This window comes from Vicia villosa, unplaced genomic scaffold, assembly GCF_029867415.1.
Source record: "Vicia villosa cultivar HV-30 ecotype Madison, WI unplaced genomic scaffold, Vvil1.0 ctg.001177F_1_1, whole genome shotgun sequence".
NCBI lineage: Eukaryota > Viridiplantae > Streptophyta > Magnoliopsida > Fabales > Fabaceae > Vicia > Vicia villosa.
In genome coordinates, this window is record NW_026705518.1 from 265,143 (window position 1) to 287,694 (window position 22,552).

Consider the following 22,552-nt stretch of genomic DNA (forward strand, 5'->3'; position numbering starts at 1 on the left):
TCATGACATGATTATCCATGGCATTGTGTTTGATTACGAGAATGATTCTCATAGACACCGACGAAGGTTCATACATGCATGGGGCAGTGTTTATAGAATAGAAAGCAAAACTCTGGGGCAATGGAATTCTATTCCTATGGAACCCTACCTCAGATGGGTCCGCACTCATGCTCAGAAACTCCTTATGCCATATCCTACTGTTCTACCTGTGACTATTGAACCAGAGGTCGAAGGATATGAACCTCAAGTTATTCTACACCCGGACATGCCAACTGACCTAGAAGAGTTGCAAAAATCTTGGGTTCAACTCAAAGAGGAAAGAGACACCTTCAAATCATACTGTCAAGACTATGAGAGAAGGATATTGGAGCTCACCGGACAGCTTCAAGAAGAACAGCAGATCAACACATTCCTGGGGGCAAAGAGAAAGCGTCCACGGGAGACCTGAAGGATCATTTATTTTATTTCTGTCTTGTAAGCCCGAATGAGGCAAAGAAAAAAGAAGCAAAAAAAAAAAGAAATAAATTGATTAACTAACGTTTGTTTCTTCTTTAACAAATCTAAACTCTAAGATCCTTGAAACATTGCACACACATTTCACTTCATGCATTGCATATACATTTCATACATTGCATTCATATACATTGCACATACATTTCATACATTGCATACACATGGCATCCAGTCATACACATTGCATAATAGGTTCACATGACGGATTTCTCATCTTCTCGCTGTTTATTTCAGTCAGAAGAGATGGAATCTGAAATGAGCATCAAGAATCTCGAAGCACAGAATGCCCAAGTTCAAGTGGCAATTCTGGAACTGGCAAAGGGGCAACAAGAACTGAAAGCCCTGATAATCAAGAAGAAGAAGAAGCCCAAAGGATCTGTAGGCTTGAGTCACCTGAAAAGGAAGATCAAAATCCCAGTCAAAAAGTTCAAAAAGCCACCGATCCCTGAAACAGTCGGTGATGATGAACAAGAAGACAATCAAAGCAACCAGGGTTCTGCTAAACCCTCTCTCTCTTCAAATGAAGAAAATGATCATTCTGGGGACGAACCGGATGATGACAAATACCAACAGCTGGAAGACCGTATGAAAGCTATGGAGATACAAAAAATACCTGGCTTAGATTTCAATGATCTAGGGCTCATCTCGGATGTTGTTATCCCTCCAAAATTCAAAGTTCCTGTCTTTGCAAAATATGATGGAGTTTCTTGCCCGAAACTACATCTGAGATCCTATGTGAGGAAGATACAACCTCATACAACGGATAACAAATTGTGGATTCACTTCTTCCAAGAAAGTCTGTCGGGTACATAACTCGAGTGGTACTATCAGCTGGAAAATACCAAGGTTCATACTTGGGAAGAATTAGCTGCTGCTTTTTACAAACAGTACCAATACAATGCTGATCTTGCGCCAACCCGTACTCAACTAAGGGGCATGTCTATGGGACCAAAAGAAAGTTTCAAAGGATATGCACAAAAGTGGGGAGATATGGCTGGAAGGGTTCAACCACCCTTATCTGATCGCGAACTAGTTGACATGTTCATGGGCACTTTAACTGGCCCTTTCTATAGCCATTTGCTGGGAAGCTCATCATCAGGTTTCACTGACCTGATATTGACCGGAGAACGTGTCGAAAGTGGCATTCAAAATGGAAAAATTCAAATAGGTTCCACCTCTGGTACTACAAAAAGGCCCATCAGCGGGAGAAATGAGGTCAATGCAACACAAATTCAGAAAAGTCGCAAAAGTGAGCAGCATCAATCTGTAGGGGCAGTTCTGATCTCCACATCTGCACCTCAAAAAGATCAACAGCCAAAATATACGCATCGACCAGATGCACCAAGAAGAAATTTCACCAGAATCAACATGCCAATCTCTCAGGCATTGCAGCACTTGCTAAAAGCAGATCTGATCACATTAAAAGGTCCTCCAAAGAATGTCAACACTTCCTCTCCGAATTATCGCCCTGATGCGACATGTGCCTATCACTCAAACTGTCCAGGACATGACGCAGATCACTGCTGGGCCTTGAAAAATAAAATACAAGATATGATAGATGCTGGGGAAATTGAGTTCGATCCTCCAGAAACTCCAAATGTCATCACGGCACCTATGCCAAAGCATGACAAAACTGTTAACGCTATCCTGGACACTATTTACATCTATGATGTGAACGAATTATCAACTCCACTCTGCGAAGTCAAAGGAAAGATAATCCGAGCTGGTTACTTTCTAGGGTGTGACCCCGACTGCTTTTACTGCTCCTGCCTGCCCAATGGTTGTGAAAATCTGAGGATGGGAATTCAAAAATGGATGGATCGCCGTATCATTATGTTTGAGAGGCTCCCTTCTATGGACGTGTTGTGCGAAGTCTTTGCAAACGGGATGAGAATAGAAGATGCCTCAGTGATCTCCAGCTTACCATTCAAAATCTCTGCCAAGGCTCCATTCAAAATTTCTGCTACACTCAAAGTGGCATCAGTAGTCATTGCTAGTCCAACTCCATTTCCATACTCCTCAGACAAAGCTGTCCCATGGGGATACGACACTAATGTTTACGTTCATGGAGTTAAGCAGGGTACCTCGACTGAAGAGACCGCAAAGTTAACTACTCCAACTGTGGGTAATATTGTGGGTACCAGCAAGATCACGAGAAGTGGAAGAATCTTTTCACCAGAAATTTCTCCAAATGTTGCTGCTGGTCCAGTCCGAGTCCCAGTTCCTAATCAAAATGTCAACGCTCGAGGCAAAGAGCCACAAGTTGAACAAGTTCAAACCCCGGTGAAGATCACTGCTGAGGATCCGTCAAAGCAAGAAATGGAGGAAATATTGAAAATCATCTGCAAGAGTGATTACAATATTGTTGAGCAACTGGGCACACTGCTTCAAAAATCTCAATGCTATCTCTGCTAAAATATTCAGAAGCTCATGCCAAAGCTCTGATGAAGTTCCTGAAAGCTGCGCATGTGCCTCAAGAGATCTCAGTCGACCAATTTGAGAATTGTGTTGCCAATCTAACCGTGAGCAATGGTCTCGGTTTCTCTGATGTGGATCTAACCCCTGCTGGAAAAAATCACAACAAAGCCTTACATATCTCCATTGAATGTAATGGCACCACTCTATCTCATGTGCTAGTAGATAACGGTTCTTCTCTGAACGTGTTACCAAAAACAGTACTAGAAAAGCTTGACTTCGAAGGAATTGTGTTACAACCAAGTGATGTTGTGGTAAGAGCCTTCGACGGGTCAACCAGAACGGTATACGGAAAAGTGAATCTCCCAATCAGAGTGGGTTCTCAAATCTTTGATTCTATCTTTTACGTAATGGAAATTCACCCAGCCTACTCCTGTTTACTTGGACGCCCTTGGATACATGGGGCAAACGCTGTAACTTCTACCCTGCATCAGAAGTTAAAATATCCCGTAAAAGGAAAGATTGTCACAGTCTATGGCGAAGAGGAATATGTGGTTAGTCACCTAAGCAATTCCAAATATGTTGAGTTGGAGGACGAATTCATCGAAACTCCATGCCAATCATTTGAGGTGGTCTCTCCAGATGTCTCTACCACCAAGCATATTCCTGCTACTCCAACTACAACTATGGCTTCTCTCAAAGATGCCAAAGCCATGATTGAACAGGGTGATTGCACAGTATGGGGACAGCTTCCCGATATACCCTACAAGTCTGACAAACTAGGTCTGGGCTATGATAGTGAAAATCAAAAGAATGATCAAAGTCCTCGTTCTGGAGGATTAATGTCACACTTCGTCAGCCAAGAAGTAAACACTATTGAAGATGAAGGAGTGTTCATGAACCATGTCATTCAGCCATATCCAGATGAAATTCCACCTATTTCCATGGGAATGTGGGATGCTGTGGGAGAACCAAACGGCGGGTATAATTATCAGTATGCCGCACCTCAGAATTCCTATATTGCTATGGAAGACCTTACCCCGACTGGATGGGGTGATCAAATTGGAAATGAAGAAAGTTTCACAAGTCCCGTCACTGAGCAATATCAAAATCCACCCAAAGAAGTATGGGACACGCTAGGAGAACCCAGCGGCAAATATGACTATGTGGTGAAATATTCCGCTCCTCCAAGCTCACAAATTGCTATGAAGGACATTGTCCCAACTGGATGGGATGAACATTACGATGACAATTTCGATTTCGAAAAAGCCAGGGAAATACCAAATAACGAGGGTTGCTTTCTGTCAGCATACACTCCTCATCAGGATGCACAAGTCTCTATTCAAAACATCATCCCGACTGCATGGGACGGCCTTATCGAGCATCTCGCTCAGCCAACAGAGATATCTCAGCCTGGGCTCTCGTATCCAGCAGAGTATATCCCTTATCCCGAAGGATCACCGGCTCATTTTCCCACTAATGAAATCAATGCTGTGGAAGATGAAGAAGACAACTGCAACTGGAACAGCTGGATACTCCCTGCTCACAACAGTGGATTGAACAACTTGAAAGCTGAGGATGTGATCTCCTTTGACCAGGAGTAAATGCCATTTCCTGTTCTCTTTGTGTATCTTGTGCAAAGATAAAAATGGTTCCTGAACAATCGAACCATGAGTTTGAAAAGCCGTGTGCCTTAGCACACTGGTCCTTCTATAAGGGCTTATCATATCATGATCATGTGCATTCAATAAAATCATGGGACGCTTGCATATTTAAATTTTGTGATCCTTTTTCCTTCTTTCTTCGCTTTCAAATAGCTATGTTTTTTCTTCACACACACTCACATAACTAACCTGCAGATTCACATACACTCTGGATCCAGTCAACAACGATTCTGCTATTGCCTGTCATGACTTTGAAAGTCCGATCTACCAAACTGAGGACGAAAGTGAGGAAGATTGTGAAGTGCCAAGAGAACTTGCAAGGCTGCTAGAACAAGAAGACAAGGCCATACAGCCTCACGAGGAGCCAATTGAGGTCATCAACTTGGGCAGCAAAGAAAAGAAAGAAGTCAAAATAGGGGCTGATTTAGAACACAGCGTCAAGCAAAGACTGATTCAAATGCTGCAAGACTACGTCGAGATATTCGCCTGGTCCTATGAGGATATGCCAGGCCTTGACACGGACATTGTAGTTCATCGTCTGCCAATCAAAGAAGGTAGCACTCTAGTCAAACAGAAACTACGAAGGAGTAGGCCTGATATGTCAAAAAAGATCAAAAACGAGGTTGAAAAACAGTTCAATGCCGGATTCCTAAAAGTTGTAAGTTATCCTCCTTGGATAGCTAACATCGTCCCTGTACCTAAAAAAGACGGGAAAGTCAGAATGTGCGTGGACTACAGAGATCTGAACCGGGCAAGCCCCAAAGATGATTTCCCTCTACCACACATCGATGTACTGGTTGACAATACCGCACAATGCAAGGTATTCTCCTTTATGGACGGATTCTCAGGGTACAATCAAATCAAGATGGCACCCGAAGACATGGAAAAAACAACCTTCACAACACCCTGGGGAACCTTTTGTTACAAAGTAATGCCCTTTGGTCTGAAAAATGCAGGAGCAACCTATCAACGTGCAATGGTAGCGCTATTTCATGATATGATTCATCAAGAAATAGAGGTGTATGTCGATGACATGATTGCAAAATCCAACACCGAGGAAGAACATCTGGGTCATTTACACAAGTTGTTTGACAGACTCAAGAAATACAAGTTGCGACTGAACCCAAATAAGTGTACCTTTGGAGTAAGATCCGGCAAACTCTTAGGTTTCATCGTCAGCAGCAAAGGTATTGAGGTTGATCCCGCCAAGGTTAAAGCCATTCAAGAAATGCCTATACCTCGTACCGAGAAACAAGTCAGAGGATTCTTGGGACGTCTAAATTACATCGCCCGATTTATTGCCCACATGACCACTACTTGTGTGCCTATCTTCAAACTGTTGAAGAAAGATCAAGTGGAAAGGTGGAATGACAAATGCCAGTTAGCCTTTGACAAAATCAAAGAATATCTCCAAAAACCTCCAATCTTGTTGCCACCTGTGGAAGGCAGACCTCTGATAATGTACCTAACTGTGTTAGAAGACTCAATGGGGTGTGTACTAGGACAACATGACGAATCCGGCCGAAAGGAGCACGCAATCTACTATCTTAGCAAAAAGTTTACCGATTGTGAAACAAGATACTCACTACTCGAAAAAACTTGTTGTGCCTTAGCTTGGGCGGCTCGCCGACTAAGACAGTACATGCTAAATCACACCACTTTCCTAATCTCCAAGATGGATCCCATCAAATACGTGTTCGAAAAACCTGCTCTCTCTGGAAGAATAGCGAGATGGCAAATGATCTTAACAGAATATGACATTCAATACACTTCACAAAAAGCAATCAAAGGAAGTGTGGTAGCTGATCATCTGGCTCATCAAGCAGTAGATGATTATCAAGCATTGAACTTTGACTTCCCCGACGAAGACATTATGCTAGTCAATGACTACAAACAACCAGGACCAGAAGAAGGACCCGAGCCAGGATCCCGGTGGACTATGGTTTTTGACGGAGCTTCTAATGCACTTGGCAATGGCATCGGAGCTGTGATCATTTCCCCCGCAGGAGGTCATACACCATTCACTGCCAGGTTATGCTTCAATTGCACTAACAATATAGCCGAATACGAAGCATGTATTCTGGGTATTAAAGCTGCAATCGATCTAAGAATCAAATTCCTGGAAGTCTACGGAGACTCGGCCTTGGTAATCTACCAAGTCAAAGGGGAATGGGACACGAAGCACCCGAATCTAATTCCTTACAAAGAATATGTGCTGAGTTTGATTCTTTACTTCGAAGAAATCACTTTCGAACACATCCCACGCGAGGAAAATCAACTAGCTGATGCTTTAGCTACCATGTCATCCATGTTCAAAGTCAGGTGGGACAACGAGGCGCCTATGATCACCATTTACAGGCAAGATGAACCATCCTATTGCAATGAGATCAATACCGAAGGAACCAAGGAAAAACCATGGTTCCATGAAGTAAAAAGATATCTCGAAGCTCAGGAGTACCCTGAAGGGGCATCCATTAACGACAGAAAGTTTCTAAGGAGATTTGCTGCCAAATTCTTTCTAAGCAATGGAACCCTATACAAACGCAACCATGACTCGACTTTACTTCGCTGTGTAAACAAGAAGGAAGCAGAACAGATCATGGAAGAAATACACAATGGTGCCTTCGGTACTCATTCCAGTGGACATACAATGGCTAAAAAGATCCTTAGAGCAGGTTATTACTGGTCTACCATGGAAACAGACTGCCATCATCACTCCCGAACATGTCATAAATGCCAGATATACGCTGACAAAGTACATGTACCTCCAGTTCCATTAAGCGTCCTGACGGCTCCTTGGCCTTTTGCAATGTGGGGTATTGATATGATTGGAGAAATCAAACCTACTGCCTCCAACGGACATCGCTTTATCCTGGTCGCTATTGACTACTTCACAAAGTGGGTAGAAGCAGCTTCATTTGCTTCTGTTACCAAGAATGTGGTGGCCCGGTTCATCAAATACAATCTCATTTGTCGGTACGGCATCCCTGAACGGATTATCACGGACAATGGCACAAATCTAAACAACAGAATGATTACTGAACTTTGCACACAGTTCAAGATCAAGCATCATAATTCTTCTCCATATCGACCAAAGATGAACGGCGCGGTGGAAGCTGCCAACAAGAACATCAAGAAAATCATACAAAAAATGACAGTAACCTACAAAGACTGGCATGAGATGTTGCCTTTTGCCCTTCATAGTTATCGCACATCTGCGCGTACTTCAACAGGGGCAACTCCATTCTCCTTAGTCTATGGCATGGAGGCAGTTCTTCCAATTGAAATTCAGATTCCTTCCCTAAGGATTATGAAAGAAGCCAATCTAGACGAAGACGATTGGATTCAAACACGGTTGAACCAGATAAACTTGATTGATGAGAAAAGGCTCGCAGCTATTTGTCATGGTCAGCTATACCAAAAGCGTATGATCAAAGCCTTCAACAAAAAAGTCAAAAGTCAAGCATACCAAACTGGTGGCTTGGTTGTCAAACGCATCATCTTACCACAAGGTGATCCCAGAGGCAAATGGACTCCCACCTACGAGGGACCATTCATAATCAAGAAAATATTCTCCGGCGGCGCCATGTTGCTTACCACCATGGATGGCGAGGATTTCCCACACCCTGTGAATGCGGACATAGTCAAAAAATACTTCTCTTAAAAAGAAAAAAAAACAGCTCGCTAAGTTGAAAACCTGAAAGGGCAACTTAGGCAAAAAAATGAGCGTCTCGGTGGATTGAAAACCCGAAAGGGCGGTCCAGGCAAAAGTTAGAGACTAAACAAATACTATCCCGGTAGGCTGAAAACCTGAAAGGGCGGCCTAGGAAAAAGTTAGGGAATGAAGCATACAACAGTGTTCCGTTCAGCTGCCTACTCACCATCAAGATTCAACACCTCAAAGACACCGATCAGTCCAATCACTTTCTTCCAACAAGTGAGGGATGAGATGCTCGAAGACAGATTGGCAATAGCAGAATTGAAACTTGACTGGATCATTTTCACATAGCTATTTATCTTTATAAATATTTTCCAAAACTTTCTGACAATTTCCTACTTCTAGGATTGTTGTCTCCCTGTGCTAACCAGCCTATCATGGCTCTTTTTCAAAAATCAATGCAGCTTAGGCTCAAAAATCACTATTTTCACTTTTTCTGTTTTAAATACGTAAGCGTCCCAATGATAATTTTGAATGAACATGTGCATTTGAATATGATTGATGTTTACCAGGAAAAACAGGAATAGCATTCAGGAAATGTCCTAATTATCTGGACATCATCCCATCAGAAGAAAATCCCCAAGAGAAACGCATTTCTCAGCAAATTCCTCAAAAAGATTTTCTCTTCAAAAGAAGTCTTATCCCCCAGCAGGGTTGTTCCAGATTACTATCTTCAGAAGGTGTGATCCCCGCACCCGGACTTGGTCAGATAGTGCATCGGAGGATTATGCATCTTCCTCATTCCCATTTGAAAGGGCTGTGAATACAAGATTACACTCAAAGATGTTTTTGATTTATGGCAAACTCAAATGAGCATCCAAACAACAAGGAGGAACCAGAAAAGTAAAGCATTTGATCACTCATGAAAGCACAAGATGATCTACTATGCATACAAGTCAACTCAACACAAGCTGAACATGGAAAATGCAGAAAATCAGCAGTTAGGTCGACCTACTGTCAACCTAGGTCGACCTAAAATGAAGGAAAATCCATATACCTCTGCTAGGTCGACTCACAGTCCATTTAGGTCGACTCAAAATGAAGAAATCTTCATATCAGTCTGTTAGGTCGACCTACATGGCAACTAGGTCGACCTAATCTGAGAAAATGTTCCCAGAACGCACCAGAAGAGGATTCTGGTCGACCTACTCCTTCAACAGGTCGACCTAACTGGGAGCAAAATTCAGCAAGCTCTGTTAGGTCGACCTAAGCACTACAAGTGGTCGACCTAACTGATCAAGAAAGTCCAAAATTCAGTTATTCTTGATTCCAACTGCTATGCATCATATATATTGTGCAAGGGTTAATTATTCAGCAACACCAACGACTGAAAGATACACAAACGCTTCTCATCTTCGTTCTTCATCATCTCCAACACAATTACACATAATCATTCTTGCGTTGCGGGTTAGTGATGAGTTCGATAACGTCCATGGAACGGAATTGAAGATTCCTAGTGGGTGAAGGTCTGTGGGGTTTGTTGGTGAATAAAATCTGCGGGTTTTGTCCTCCACGACGGGTGGTTCTTGGGGGTTTTTATCAAGAGGCGTTCATTGAGGATTCGGCTGAGTGTAACGATTGAGGAACGGGGAGTTCAAGGAATCAAGACACTGCAGAAGGGAATCAAAGTGAAGCTCTTGGATAACCTTGATCTGGCTCAAGATTAAGGGGGAAGAAGATTCAAAGGATCGACATAATTGGTTTATCGTTTATCGCTTTGTTATCTTCTTTGTATATACTACTTTCAACATTAATGAAAGATTACCCAATTTCAATTTGGAATTGGGGGCAGACGTAGTCGTAGCGAGGACGATCGACGAACTGCCTAAACAAATATCGTGTTCTTGTCGCTTTTACTTTTTCATTTACATTCTGTTCATACTTGGTTATAATAGCAAATTGATCAACGATTCGAGTGTTAAGATTGTGAATTAAGAACTTACATAAACATCACAATCCACCACACATTGAATTACCTTCAATTTGATCATTATCACCAAGTGTTTGTATATTTGTTTCTATCACTCTTACTGCATTGCAAACATTGTCTATCATACAAAAAGTTAATCTGATTTCCAATAAGAGAAACGCTTTGATTCTGCAACATATACTCTTATCATTTACCTCAAGTCTTTGACTGGTTTTTAAACACATATATAATCGTTTCGATAGTGGTTCGGAATAGACGCGAGTCGATTCAGAATCACTTCCGCTGAAAAGTCGTTTAAATCCGTAAAACTGTGAACGATCTATTCACCCCCCCTCTAGATCCTAAGGCCAGCGTCTAACAAGTGGTATCAGAGCTCTGGTTTATTCCGTGCTACGTGAAACACTTATTGGAAAGATGGCTTCTGGACCTAAAGGGGCTCATTATAGAGCTCCAGTTTTCAACGGAGAAAACTACGGCTATTGGAAGGATTGTATGTGTGTCCATATCAATGCAATTGATAGGAACATCTGGACAGCTATTGTCAATGGTCCATTTCAGATCACTATGACAAATGCAGCTGGTGCAGTTGTTCCAAAACCAGAAGATACTTGGAATGCTGAAGATGAAAAGAAATATGCATACGATTGGAAAGCGAGAAACATTCTAATCTCAGCTCTAGGAGTTGATGAATACTATCGCATTTCCCATTGTAGATCAGCTAAAGCTATGTGGGACACATTGCAAGTTGCCCACGAGGGAACGGATGATGTCAAACTAGCTAGGATCAATACGTTAACTCAAGAGTTCGAACTTTTCCACATGGAAGATGGTGAAACCATCGAAAGCATGCAGAAAAGATTCGTTCACCTGAAAAATCGATTAAATTCTCTTGATAGACCTGTTTCCAATGCAGTTGCTACTAACAAAATCTTAAGGTGTTTGAACAGGGAATGGCAGCCCAAAGTTACAGCAATTAAGGAAGCAAATGATCTCAACACTTTAGACATTACCACTCTCTTTGGTAAACTAGAGGAACATGAACAGCATCTTAAATGCCTTGACATGCATGAGAAAAGGACAAAGAAAGAAAAGAACATGGAGAAAGAGGTAGAGAAGAAGTCAATAGCTCTAAAAGCTTCGAGCTCCAAGACCTCAAAACGAGAGCCAAAGGATAGTGACACAAGTGATGACGAAGACTCCGATGATGAGGAAATGGGACTGTTTGTGCGAAGATACAACAAATATCTAAAGAAAAATGGAGCAAAACATTCCGACAAAGGCAAAAGATCGTATACTCCTTTATATAGTAAATACACTTTTGTACCAAAAGTATCAACTAGCAAAACTCCATATTCTCATCATATTACCTGTCATTATTGTTGCAAAAAGGGACATACCATTGAAAAATGCAAATTTAGGAGAATTTTAGTTCCTAAAGGAGTATTTCAATGGTTGCCTAAGTGCAACAAATTGTGTACTCACTACCAAGGACCCAATGAAAATTGGGGACCTCCCTCTTTAAATTAATCTTGCAGGAAAAGTGTCTTGACATTGCCGAAAGGTTGTGGTTCCTTGATAGCGGATGTTCAAGACACATGACTGGAGACCTATCTCTTTTCGTTGAGTTTCAAGCAAAGAAAAAGGGGTATGTCACCTATGGAGATAACAATCGGGGAGCCATACTTGGTAAAGGAAGTGTAGGTAACCCTTCTACCACTACTATAACTGATGTGCTGCTAGTAGAAGGTCTTAAACATAATCTTTTAAGTATAAGTCAATTGTGTGACAAAGATTTTAAAGTAATGTTTACAAATTCTGGCTGCACAATAGAACATACTAAGAAAAGATACATTATGTTTAAGGGCTTAAGAGTAAACAACATCTACATGCTAAAGCTGATGAGGGCATATTCCTTGGTTACTCACAATCTAGCAAAGCATATCTGATATATAATAAGAGATTACTTATAGTAGAAGAGTCAGTACACGTGTCTTTTGATGAATCTTATGCAAAATATGTCGAGAAAGGTCTTTCATTTAATGGTGCAGGTCCGTCCACTGAAGACATTGTCAAGGATAAGGAAGACGAGAATGAAAGTATTGTAAAGAAAGATGCTGAGAGAGAGAAAGATGAGTCTCACAATGAAAATGAAAAAGAAAGCATCTCAAACAATGAAGAACTTCCCAAGGCCTGGACAAACGTGAAAGACCATCCAATTGACAATATAATAGGAGACATCTCAAGGGGCGTTACAACACGCTCAAAGATAAGTAACTTCTGTCATCATTTTGCTTTTGTTTCACAAGTTGAGCCGAAAAACGCTAAGGATGCATTACTTGATGAGCATTGGCTAATGGCCATGCAAGAAGAATTAAACCAATTTAAACGGAATGATGTTTGGGACTTAGTCCCTCATCCGGGAGATCATCAAGTAATAGGCACTAGATGGGTTTTTCGTAACAAACTTGATGAAAACGGTGTTATTACTAGAAACAAAGCTAGATTAGTTGCCCAAGGTTATAATCAAGAGGAAGGTATTGATTATGAAGAGACATACGCTCCTGTAGCACGTCTCGAAGCTATTCGCCTCTTACTTGCTTATGCTTGTTCTAAAGACTTCAAACTATTCCAAATGGATGTTAAGAGTGCCTTTCTAAATGGCTATATTAATGAAGAAGTCTATGTTGCTCAGCCACCCGGCTTTGAGAATTACATGTATCCAACTCATGTCTATAAGCTGAAACGTGCTCTATACGGTCTTAAACAAGCCCCTCGGGCTTGGTACGAACGCTTGAGTAAAATTCTCCTTAGTCAAGGGTACTCTAGAGGTAAAGTTGACACTACTCTCTTTATTAAAAGAAAAGATGAGGATATTCTCTTAGTCCAAATTTATGTAGATGATATTATATTTGGGTCGACTAATGCAAAACTTGTCAAAGACTTTTCTAAGCTTATGCAGAGTGAATTTGAGATGAGTCTCATGGGTGAGCTAAATTTCTTCCTTGGCCTACAAATCAAGCAACTCAGTCATGGAACGTTTGTGAATCAAACTAAATATTGTACGGAGCTGCTCAAAAGATTTGGAATGAGTGAAGCAAAGGAAATTGACACACCTATGGCAACAAATACAAATCTAGACAAAGATGAGAAAGGTAAAGAGGTTGATGTGAAATTATACCGAGGAATGATAGGTTCTCTATTGTATCTTACTGCCTCAAGACCAGACATTATGTTTAGTGTGTGTATGTGTGCAAGATATCAATCCTGTCCAAAAGAATCTCACTTGAAAGCTGTCAAAAGAATTCTGCGATACTTACGTGGAACTACTACATATGGCCTATGGTATCCAAAAGGAAATGAGTGTCATTTGGTAGGATTCTCCGATTCAGATTTTGCCGGCTGCAAATCCGATAGAAAAAGCACTAGTGGAACGTGTCATCTATTCTCAAACTCATTGATAAGTTGGCATAGTAAGAAGCAAGTATCGGTTGCATTATCCACTGCTGAGGCAGAATATGTAGCTGCTGGAAGCTGCTGTGCACAAATATTATGGCTCAAGCAACAACTTCTTGACTTTGGTATTAAGCTTGATCGCATACCTATCATGTGCGACAACACAAGCGCCATAAACTTGAGTAAAAATCCTGTCTTACACTCACGTACCAAACATATTGAAATAAGACATCACTTTCTACGAGATCATGTAGAGAAAGGAGACGTTACTTTTGAACATGTAGAAAGCAAGAAGCAACTAGCTGACATCTTCACCAAACCTCTAGCAACGGAGCAATATTTCAACATTCGTAGGGAATTAGGGATACTCGATATCTCTAATTTGGGTTAATTACGTTTGTTTTCTCTTAATATTATTTCTTTACCTTATGTATATATCTATTTGTCTTGCTAACATCCTTTTAGCATAAAGGTGGTTCATCATCAAGCCAGGCGTCATATTGAAAAAGCGGTAACGTAATTGTTGTTCACTTCCAAAAATATTATTGATACTATAATATGCTATCAATTAACATGCTTATAGTGACCTCATGCATAAAAACTGCACCTGCTCACATATGTGTCTCATTCTACCATTAACTACCTTTTACCTACTACACTATACATACTAGCATTATTATCTATGGTGCTCTTGTTATTCTTCTATTCTTCTGTTTCTCTTTTTGATGTTGTCAAAGGGGGAGATAAATACAATAGATGCTGGATGTACGGGGGAGCTTTGTGAAGAGACTTCTTGGTTGAGAGATAGATGCTGGATGTACGGGGGAGCCTTGTTGAGTCTTCATCACTTACTACCAAAGCTTCTCTTAACTATTGGTTTGCCATCATCAAAAAGGGGGAGTATGTGAATACAAGATTACACTCAAAGATGTTTTTGATTTATGGCAAACTCAAATGAGCATCCAAACAACAAGGAGGAACCAGAAAAGTAAAGCATTTGATCACTCATGAAAGCACAAGATGATCTACTATGCATACAAGTCAACTCAACACAAGCTGAACATGGAAAATGCAGAAAATCAGCAGTTAGGTCGACCTACTGTCAACCTAGGTCGACCTAAAATGAAGGAAAATCCATATACCTCTGCTAGGTCGACTCACAGTCCATTTAGGTCGACTCAAAATGAAGAAATCTTCATATCAGTCTGTTAGGTCGACCTACATGGCAACTAGGTCGACCTAATCTGAGAAAATGTTCCCAGAACGCACCAGAAGAGGATTCTGGTCGACCTACTCCTTCAACAGGTCGACCTAACTGGGAGCAAAATTCAGCAAGCTCTGTTAGGTCGACCTAAGCACTACAAGTGGTCGACCTAACTGATCAAGAAAGTCCAAAATTCAGTTATTCTTGATTCCAACTGCTATGCATCATATATATTGTGCAAGGGTTAATTATTCAGCAACACCAACGACTGAAAGATACACAAACGCTTCTCATCTTCGTTCTTCATCATCTCCAACACAATTACACATAATCATTCTTGCGTTGCGGGTTAGTGATGAGTTCGATAACGTCCATGGAACGGAATTGAAGATTCCTAGTGGGTGAAGGTCTGTGGGGTTTGTTGGTGAATAAAATCTGCGGGTTTTGTCCTCCACGACGGGTGGTTCTTGGGGGTTTTTATCAAGAGGCGTTCATTGAGGATTCGGCTGAGTGTAACGATTGAGGAACGGGGAGTTCAAGGAATCAAGACACTGCAGAAGGGAATCAAAGTGAAGCTCTTGGATAACCTTGATCTGGCTCAAGATTAAGGGGGAAGAAGATTCAAAGGATCGACATAATTGGTTTATCGTTTATCGCTTTGTTATCTTCTTTGTATATACTACTTTCAACATTAATGAAAGATTACCCAATTTCAATTTGGAATTGGGGGCAGACGTAGTCGTAGCGAGGACGATCAACGAACTGCCTAAACAAATATCGTGTTCTTGTCGCTTTTACTTTTTCATTTACATTCTGTTCATACTTGGTTATAATAGCAAATTGATCAACGATTCGAGTGTTAAGATTGTGAATTAAGAACTTACATAAACATCACAATCCACCACACATTGAATTACCTTCAATTTGATCATTATCACCAAGTGTTTGTATATTTGTTTCTATCACTCTTACTGCATTGCAAACATTGTCTATCATACAAAAAGTTAATCTGATTTCCAATAAGAGAAACGCTTTGATTCTGCAACATATACTCTTATCATTTACCTCAAGTCTTTGACTGGTTTTTAAACACATATATAATCGTTTCGATAGTGGTTCGGAATAGACGCGAGTCGATTCAGAATCACTTCCGCTGAAAAGTCGTTTAAATCCGTAAAACTGTGAACGATCTATTCACCCCCCCTCTAGATCCTAAGGCCAGCGTCTAACAAGGGCATCAGAACTTCCAGCTACCTTTCATTCTCAAGAGATATTCAAAGATCCTTCAACAGAATACCAGGGTTCTCAAAGAATTTCCCCAGCCGAGGGTACTCAAACAAGACAAAAGACCATCAACGATCACAATATAGTCATGTCCAGATAACTGGCGGAAATTTATTTTCCCAAATAGAAGCTCGACATCTCACATTCATACATCACATATTCATATTCATACATCATACATCATACATCATGCGCATATTCATACGCATATTCATACACAACATCACATGCATATTTCTCCGGGAATATCTCACATTTACATGCATTATAAACATTGCATATCACTAACTTGATTTTTCAGGTAGACGGATATCTTCAACAAAGATGTTCTCAATCACATGCAGTGTTCACCTGAATTCCATGAACAGTTCTCTCAGATATAATCAAGCCGAAGATTCATTCTGATCACTAACCAACTCAAAAACAGGCATTGCAGATCTAAAGCGATACCTCAGACGGTTCCAGAACGATCTAGCATCAAAGATCTAAAGCGATACCTCAGACGGTTCCAGAACGATCTAGCATCACAGATCTAAAGCGATACCTCAGACGGTTCCAAAACGATCTAACATTGCAGATCTAAAGCGATACCTCAGACGGTTCCAAAACGATCTAACATCAAAGATCTAAAGCTGATACCTCAAACGGTTCCACAATGATCAACTTTCAAAATCTAAAGCAGAAAAAACTTTGGACAAGTTCCGTAGCAATCATCCTCCAAGACTTAAAGCGGTAACCTTGGACGGTTCCGAAACAGTCAACACAAAGACTTTCAAATCCTTCATCAAGATATAATCAATGGATTCATTCTGATGAACAAACCCTCAACCCATTTACCAGGTGGCATCTGAAAGCCCATCTCAGGTAATGTTCCAATCTGCCAACAACATTTCGCAGACGACATTCAAATGCAACTTCCAACATCTCTTCTGATCAAGGTAAGTGCAAATTTTCAGGGCATCTAAATATTCAATCATCTTCTACCTTCAGATTTCAGACAATCTCTTCAGGTTTAAGAAGATTGAATAGGGGCAACTGTTATACCCCAAAATTTGCCCGCATCATTTTTCAAGAAAACTCCTATCTGAAAATTAAAAGTCTCATATAATCATGGATTTTTATTTCAACAAAGATCCTGATATATGAAATACTTAGTTTTTAGAATTTTTCTTATACAGTAATTTGGCTTGCAGTTGAATTTATTCTTACGCAAACGCCAAATGCTGTTTATTACTTCACACATGCTATTTATTTATTTACAGATAAATAGTACTGACACAATTGGTACAGAGTTAAAATCTTTTTGCAGGCGCAGAATCAGGAAACTCAGACTGTACTGGTAACAGTATATTAGTTATTTATTATGTCTATGTTTTTAACAAGTCATGTAAATAAACTTTCATTTTTCACATAAAACAAAAACAAAAACAACAAAAAATAAAATTAACTTTGACTGTTGATTTTTCACTCTAACTGCTACATCAATACCTGGACAGTCAGTTGACAGCCAAACTGCTGGCAGTACAATTCTCAGTGTTTTGTACCATCAATCAAATCAATCTTTCACAATTCAAAATTCCAAGATTTTTGTTCTAGAAGTCTTCTGAATATCACGCGATTAGCAGAGACTCAACACTGCACAAAAATCAGGTACGTTTAACTGTCTCCTACATAAACAGTCCCTGACTAGGGTTTTCTTGTTTTTACAGGAGAAACAAGTTTTTGAGAGCTCAAATGGATTTCATGCACATCCATATATCTCAAAGTACCATCATACAAATTTTCAAACTTCAATTCACTCAGACGCACCGTCAGCAGCTCAAACAGTCAACAGACGACCCGTTTGACCAAAAAAGTCAACAGACAGTCAAAAATGAAATTTTTTGTCAAAGTCCATATTTTGTCAAAGGATTCATCATTTGATCATTGGATGATCATAATTCATCAAGGAAAGATCAAAAATCAAAAAAACCCTAAGATTCAAAATTAGGGTTTTTGCCTAAAAAGTCAACTCAACTTTGACTGATCATAACTCTCTCATCCTTCATCCAAAAAATTCAAACCAAAGCTTATTTTGAAGGAAATTCAATTATCTTTCAAATGCCATTGATCCCATGGTCATTGGATTCACCATTTGAAAAATATGATCAAAGACATTACAGGTCATTTTCAAAGTCAACAAAAAGACACTTTTTTCAAAAGGACACACAAGGAGCATCAAAAATAATTTTGACATGAGACCAAAGGCATTGGTTAGAGGACTCTTTGAGGTTTCCAAAAAGTGCAAGATCTCCTTCATATGACAAAAATTGAGGGATTTACACCTTGTTGAAGTTGGCTATATTTTGGGAAAATGCATGAAATCAACATTGCTCAAAAATGCATTTTTTCCAAATGGGGCCAAGTTTTCATGGTTCAAACATCATTTCCATGATATTATGGGCCTCCCACGACCAAGACCAAGCCCATAACATTTTTCTCCATTTTTTTGATTTAATTTTATCATTTAAGATTAAATTAAAAAGGAAAAAAGGAAGGATAAAGCATAGCTTATTTTCTAAGCTAAAGTCTCCACATGGGACTTAATTATTCAGCAAGTCAAGCCTAGAGCAAGAGGTGTGGAGATCAAGCAATGTTGGCTTAAATCTTAAGCTTAAAAGTCAAAAATTCAACAAAGCTCATGAATACTTCTTAGCTTATTTTCTAAGCACACCATGGCTTATATAGAGGCAAGAATACTTCCCAAACAAGGGGGGGCCAACACACACGAAATCATAGCCCAAGCATGGCATAGAAACCTCATAATTCTCACAAAAATCTCCAAACTTTGTAATTTTCAATTTCATATTTCCAATCAATATCAATACAAAACAATCATTCAAATCATCTTCTGAGATCATATAGAGTAAGATTGGTGCACTAAACAAGTCCCTTAATACTCTAAACACGTGTATCATAATCTTCATGCTCATAACTTCATAACTTTCGTTTTCCAAATTTTCACGTGAAACAACTTAATCTAATCCTTGATTTAAGTTCCTGACATCATTTAGAGTAGATTCAATGTAGATCATGCAAGGTTTCGCGCCTCTAACACAATCCACCATTATTGGGTGTCCAAACTTGAAAAGCTTCGAGTTGCCTCTTCCAAGCACTTTTAACAAAAGCTAATGCCACTAATGAACTCAGGGGGTCTTAATTAGGCCATCTGAGTTGTTTGCAAGAATTTATTTCCTTGTTTTTGCAGGTTTCTAAAAGCATGAAAAAAAGAAGCGAAATCCGCAGGTAAAATCGCAGCTGTTTCCGAAGCAAAATCCGCAGGAAATAGGTTAGGGATGATGAATAGTGACGTTGAATCTTTGACCAGCACGCGTGGCAGATTCCCTTTTCCTCATTCGTTGGTCAGCCAGCGTGGGTCCCAGCGTGGACTTTGAATATCTGACTGATCACATGCACTGATTTCCATATGGCTATCATGTTCCCTCATGATCTGTGCCCTTGGATCAATCTCAAAGCCAATCCAACGCATCAGATAAGCAGCCCTATACTATGGACTTCATTGATTTTCACACATGATCATATCCTTTTTTATTTTCTATTTTATTTTAATTTTCTTTATAAAATTAATTAAAAATAGTTTTAAAAATCCAAAAAATACACAAAAAATATTTTTAGACTTCTAAAATAATATATTATTTTATGAAATAAAAATATTTTATTTTTCTTCAAAATTTCAATATTTTGCATAATTAATTAGTATATATTTATATATTTGCTTTTTAATTATTCTAACCAATCAAAAAAATCATTAAAAAAATTGTTCTTCATGTTAAATATTGTTTATATATTATAAACTAATTTTCTACATATTTTGAATAATTTTCTCTTTAAGTTTTAGTTATTTGTATAATTATTTGTATAATTATGTATTAATTAGCTTAATCAATTTCAAATCAATTTCAAAAATCCCAAAAAAATTAGTTTTGTTTTAAAATTAATTGACACATATTTTGGTACATATTTTAAATTTAATTTCTAGGTTTAAATATATTTTCATCTTTTTTCTTCATTTTAATTTAATTAATTATGCATTAATTATAATTAAAATAAATCATAAAAAATCCAAAAAACATGCCTTTTATTTTTCTTGCAATTTAAATTCCTAGATAAATGTATAGGATGTCAAATTCATGTAAATAGGCTAGTTTACATTTCCTGCACAATCGATGTAATAGCGTAGATTTACTTTCCGCACTTTACATTTCCGCATTTTAATTTCCAGCAAATATAAACTGCGTGTATGTCAAAGATAAAATTGAACCGTTAGATCACTAACTTCAAAGATAAAATATCTGAATACAAACACAATCACACTTGCACCTCTTAAGGTAATCCCTTCTCATTCTTTTCAAAATCAAAGTCAAAATTCTACTATTTTGAGTACAAAATCGAACCTTGCGTTTATATCCGGTGAAAGGATAGATTTTTAAAGGAAATAGGATAAAGACCTTACAACTCAGGGTAGACCTCCTAGTTTGCTTGCTCAAATCAAAACGAACAAATTCTCATACACTGTTGTTTTTCAAAACAAAACTTTCAAAAAAGACAATACTTTGTATACATCCAAACACGGATTATTACAAAGTTAACGTTCTTTTCAAAACATCTTTCGAAAGATAAACAAGCATTTTGTATACATCCACACACGGATCATTACAAAATTCAATTTACAAAGGTATTTGAAACCACATATGAGCAATTTCAGAGCAATTGAAAAGTGATCGAAAAACAAGTGAGCTAAGCAAACTTAAGAGACCATGGATAACCATGGATACAAAGGGTGCTAACACCTTCCCTTTGTATAACCTACCCCCTTACCCAGAATTTCTTAAAGGTCTTTTTTTTGTTTCTTTTATAAACCTTTCCTTAATTGGATAAAATAAAAGGTCGGTGGCGACTCTGTGAATTTTCAAAAATGCGAAAGCATTAAGCGATAAAAAAGAGTCAGTTCACGTATCTCTCCAGAACAGAGGTATGGCCCGGAATTAAAAAACGGAGGTCCACAGGTAGTCATGTTGATGGTGTTGTCATCAAACGCTTCTCCAAGATTGTTACATCTCAGCAGGTCAGAAATGGTTGAGGGAGTAATGGTAATGTGAGCCCTTCGAACCTCAGACACAATGGTGGTTCTCCCTTCTGGATCTATGCGCAGGGACGCAAACATCCAGAAATCTGCTAACATGTTAGGATAAACAGACCCCTCCAGGATTTCGTGATAAAACTGGAGTTGTTGGTTGGCAAAGAGTGCGCTGATACTGATGTGGTTCTCATCAAACTCTTACTCAGAAAGTTTTAATTCCTTTTTGATGCAGGATCTAATGGTAGCATAAGTCAAGGGTTGCGCCATTTGAGAAAGAGAATTCAAAAGATTTTGTCAAACTCTGTATTTGAAAGAATGTAAGGAGAAGAGAGCAATCTTGAAAAGAGTTTGGGGAAAGTATGAAGAAAGGAGTAGAATGCTAACGCTTTATATAGAATACGTTGGCCATAAAATAACGGTTCATTTTTTAGTGTTGATTGGACTGCGTTTGGTATCCCCAAGAGAAGTTATGGCCTCCGCCATTTCCCGCCTTGGAAGTTGAAGTGTAATCACGTTGAAAACTGATACACGCACGTCTCAAATAGACGTTTTGAAAAAGGTGATGTCATCATTTAATGATGGTTACGGCTAAGGGAAGTGGAAACGTCAAGTCTAGGTGTGAGAGACTGCGAAGAGTAATCATGTCACGTGGGGGCATTATTAAAGTCATTATGATAATAAAAATAATTTTGACAATTTTTAGGAATTGTTAAAACGCTACTCGTGACAACCACTGAATTTGAAGTATGGAAGATTGAAAGTTAAAATTGCATATACATTCCTGAGGAAGTTTTGATTACAATAAAGAAAAGAACTAAGTACGAAACACAAAAGGATAGTACAAGGTCCAAAGTGGTTAGTTAAAATCCTTGGGAAGGTTATCTTTCATCTTCGAATATTGAGATTCCCATAAAGACATATGACGTTCGATTAATTCTTGTTGTCTTTTCAGTTCTTCGATCTCTGGCACTAGCTTCTGTGCCGTCTCGAAGTGTTGAATCCCTAAATGCGCCACTTCAGTCAATTCTTCCTGATGAGATTGTTGGATTGCTGCCTGACGAGACTGGGCATTCTTTATCTTCTCTTCGAGGAGTTCAATTTCTTGTTTCCAGGATTTGATATTCGTTTCACAATCTTCATATTCCTTCTGGTTCTTCGAACGTTCAAGCTTAAGGGCGTCAGCCTTTTTTGTTGCATCATTTGCAGCTTTCCAAGAAGAACTATGAGAAGT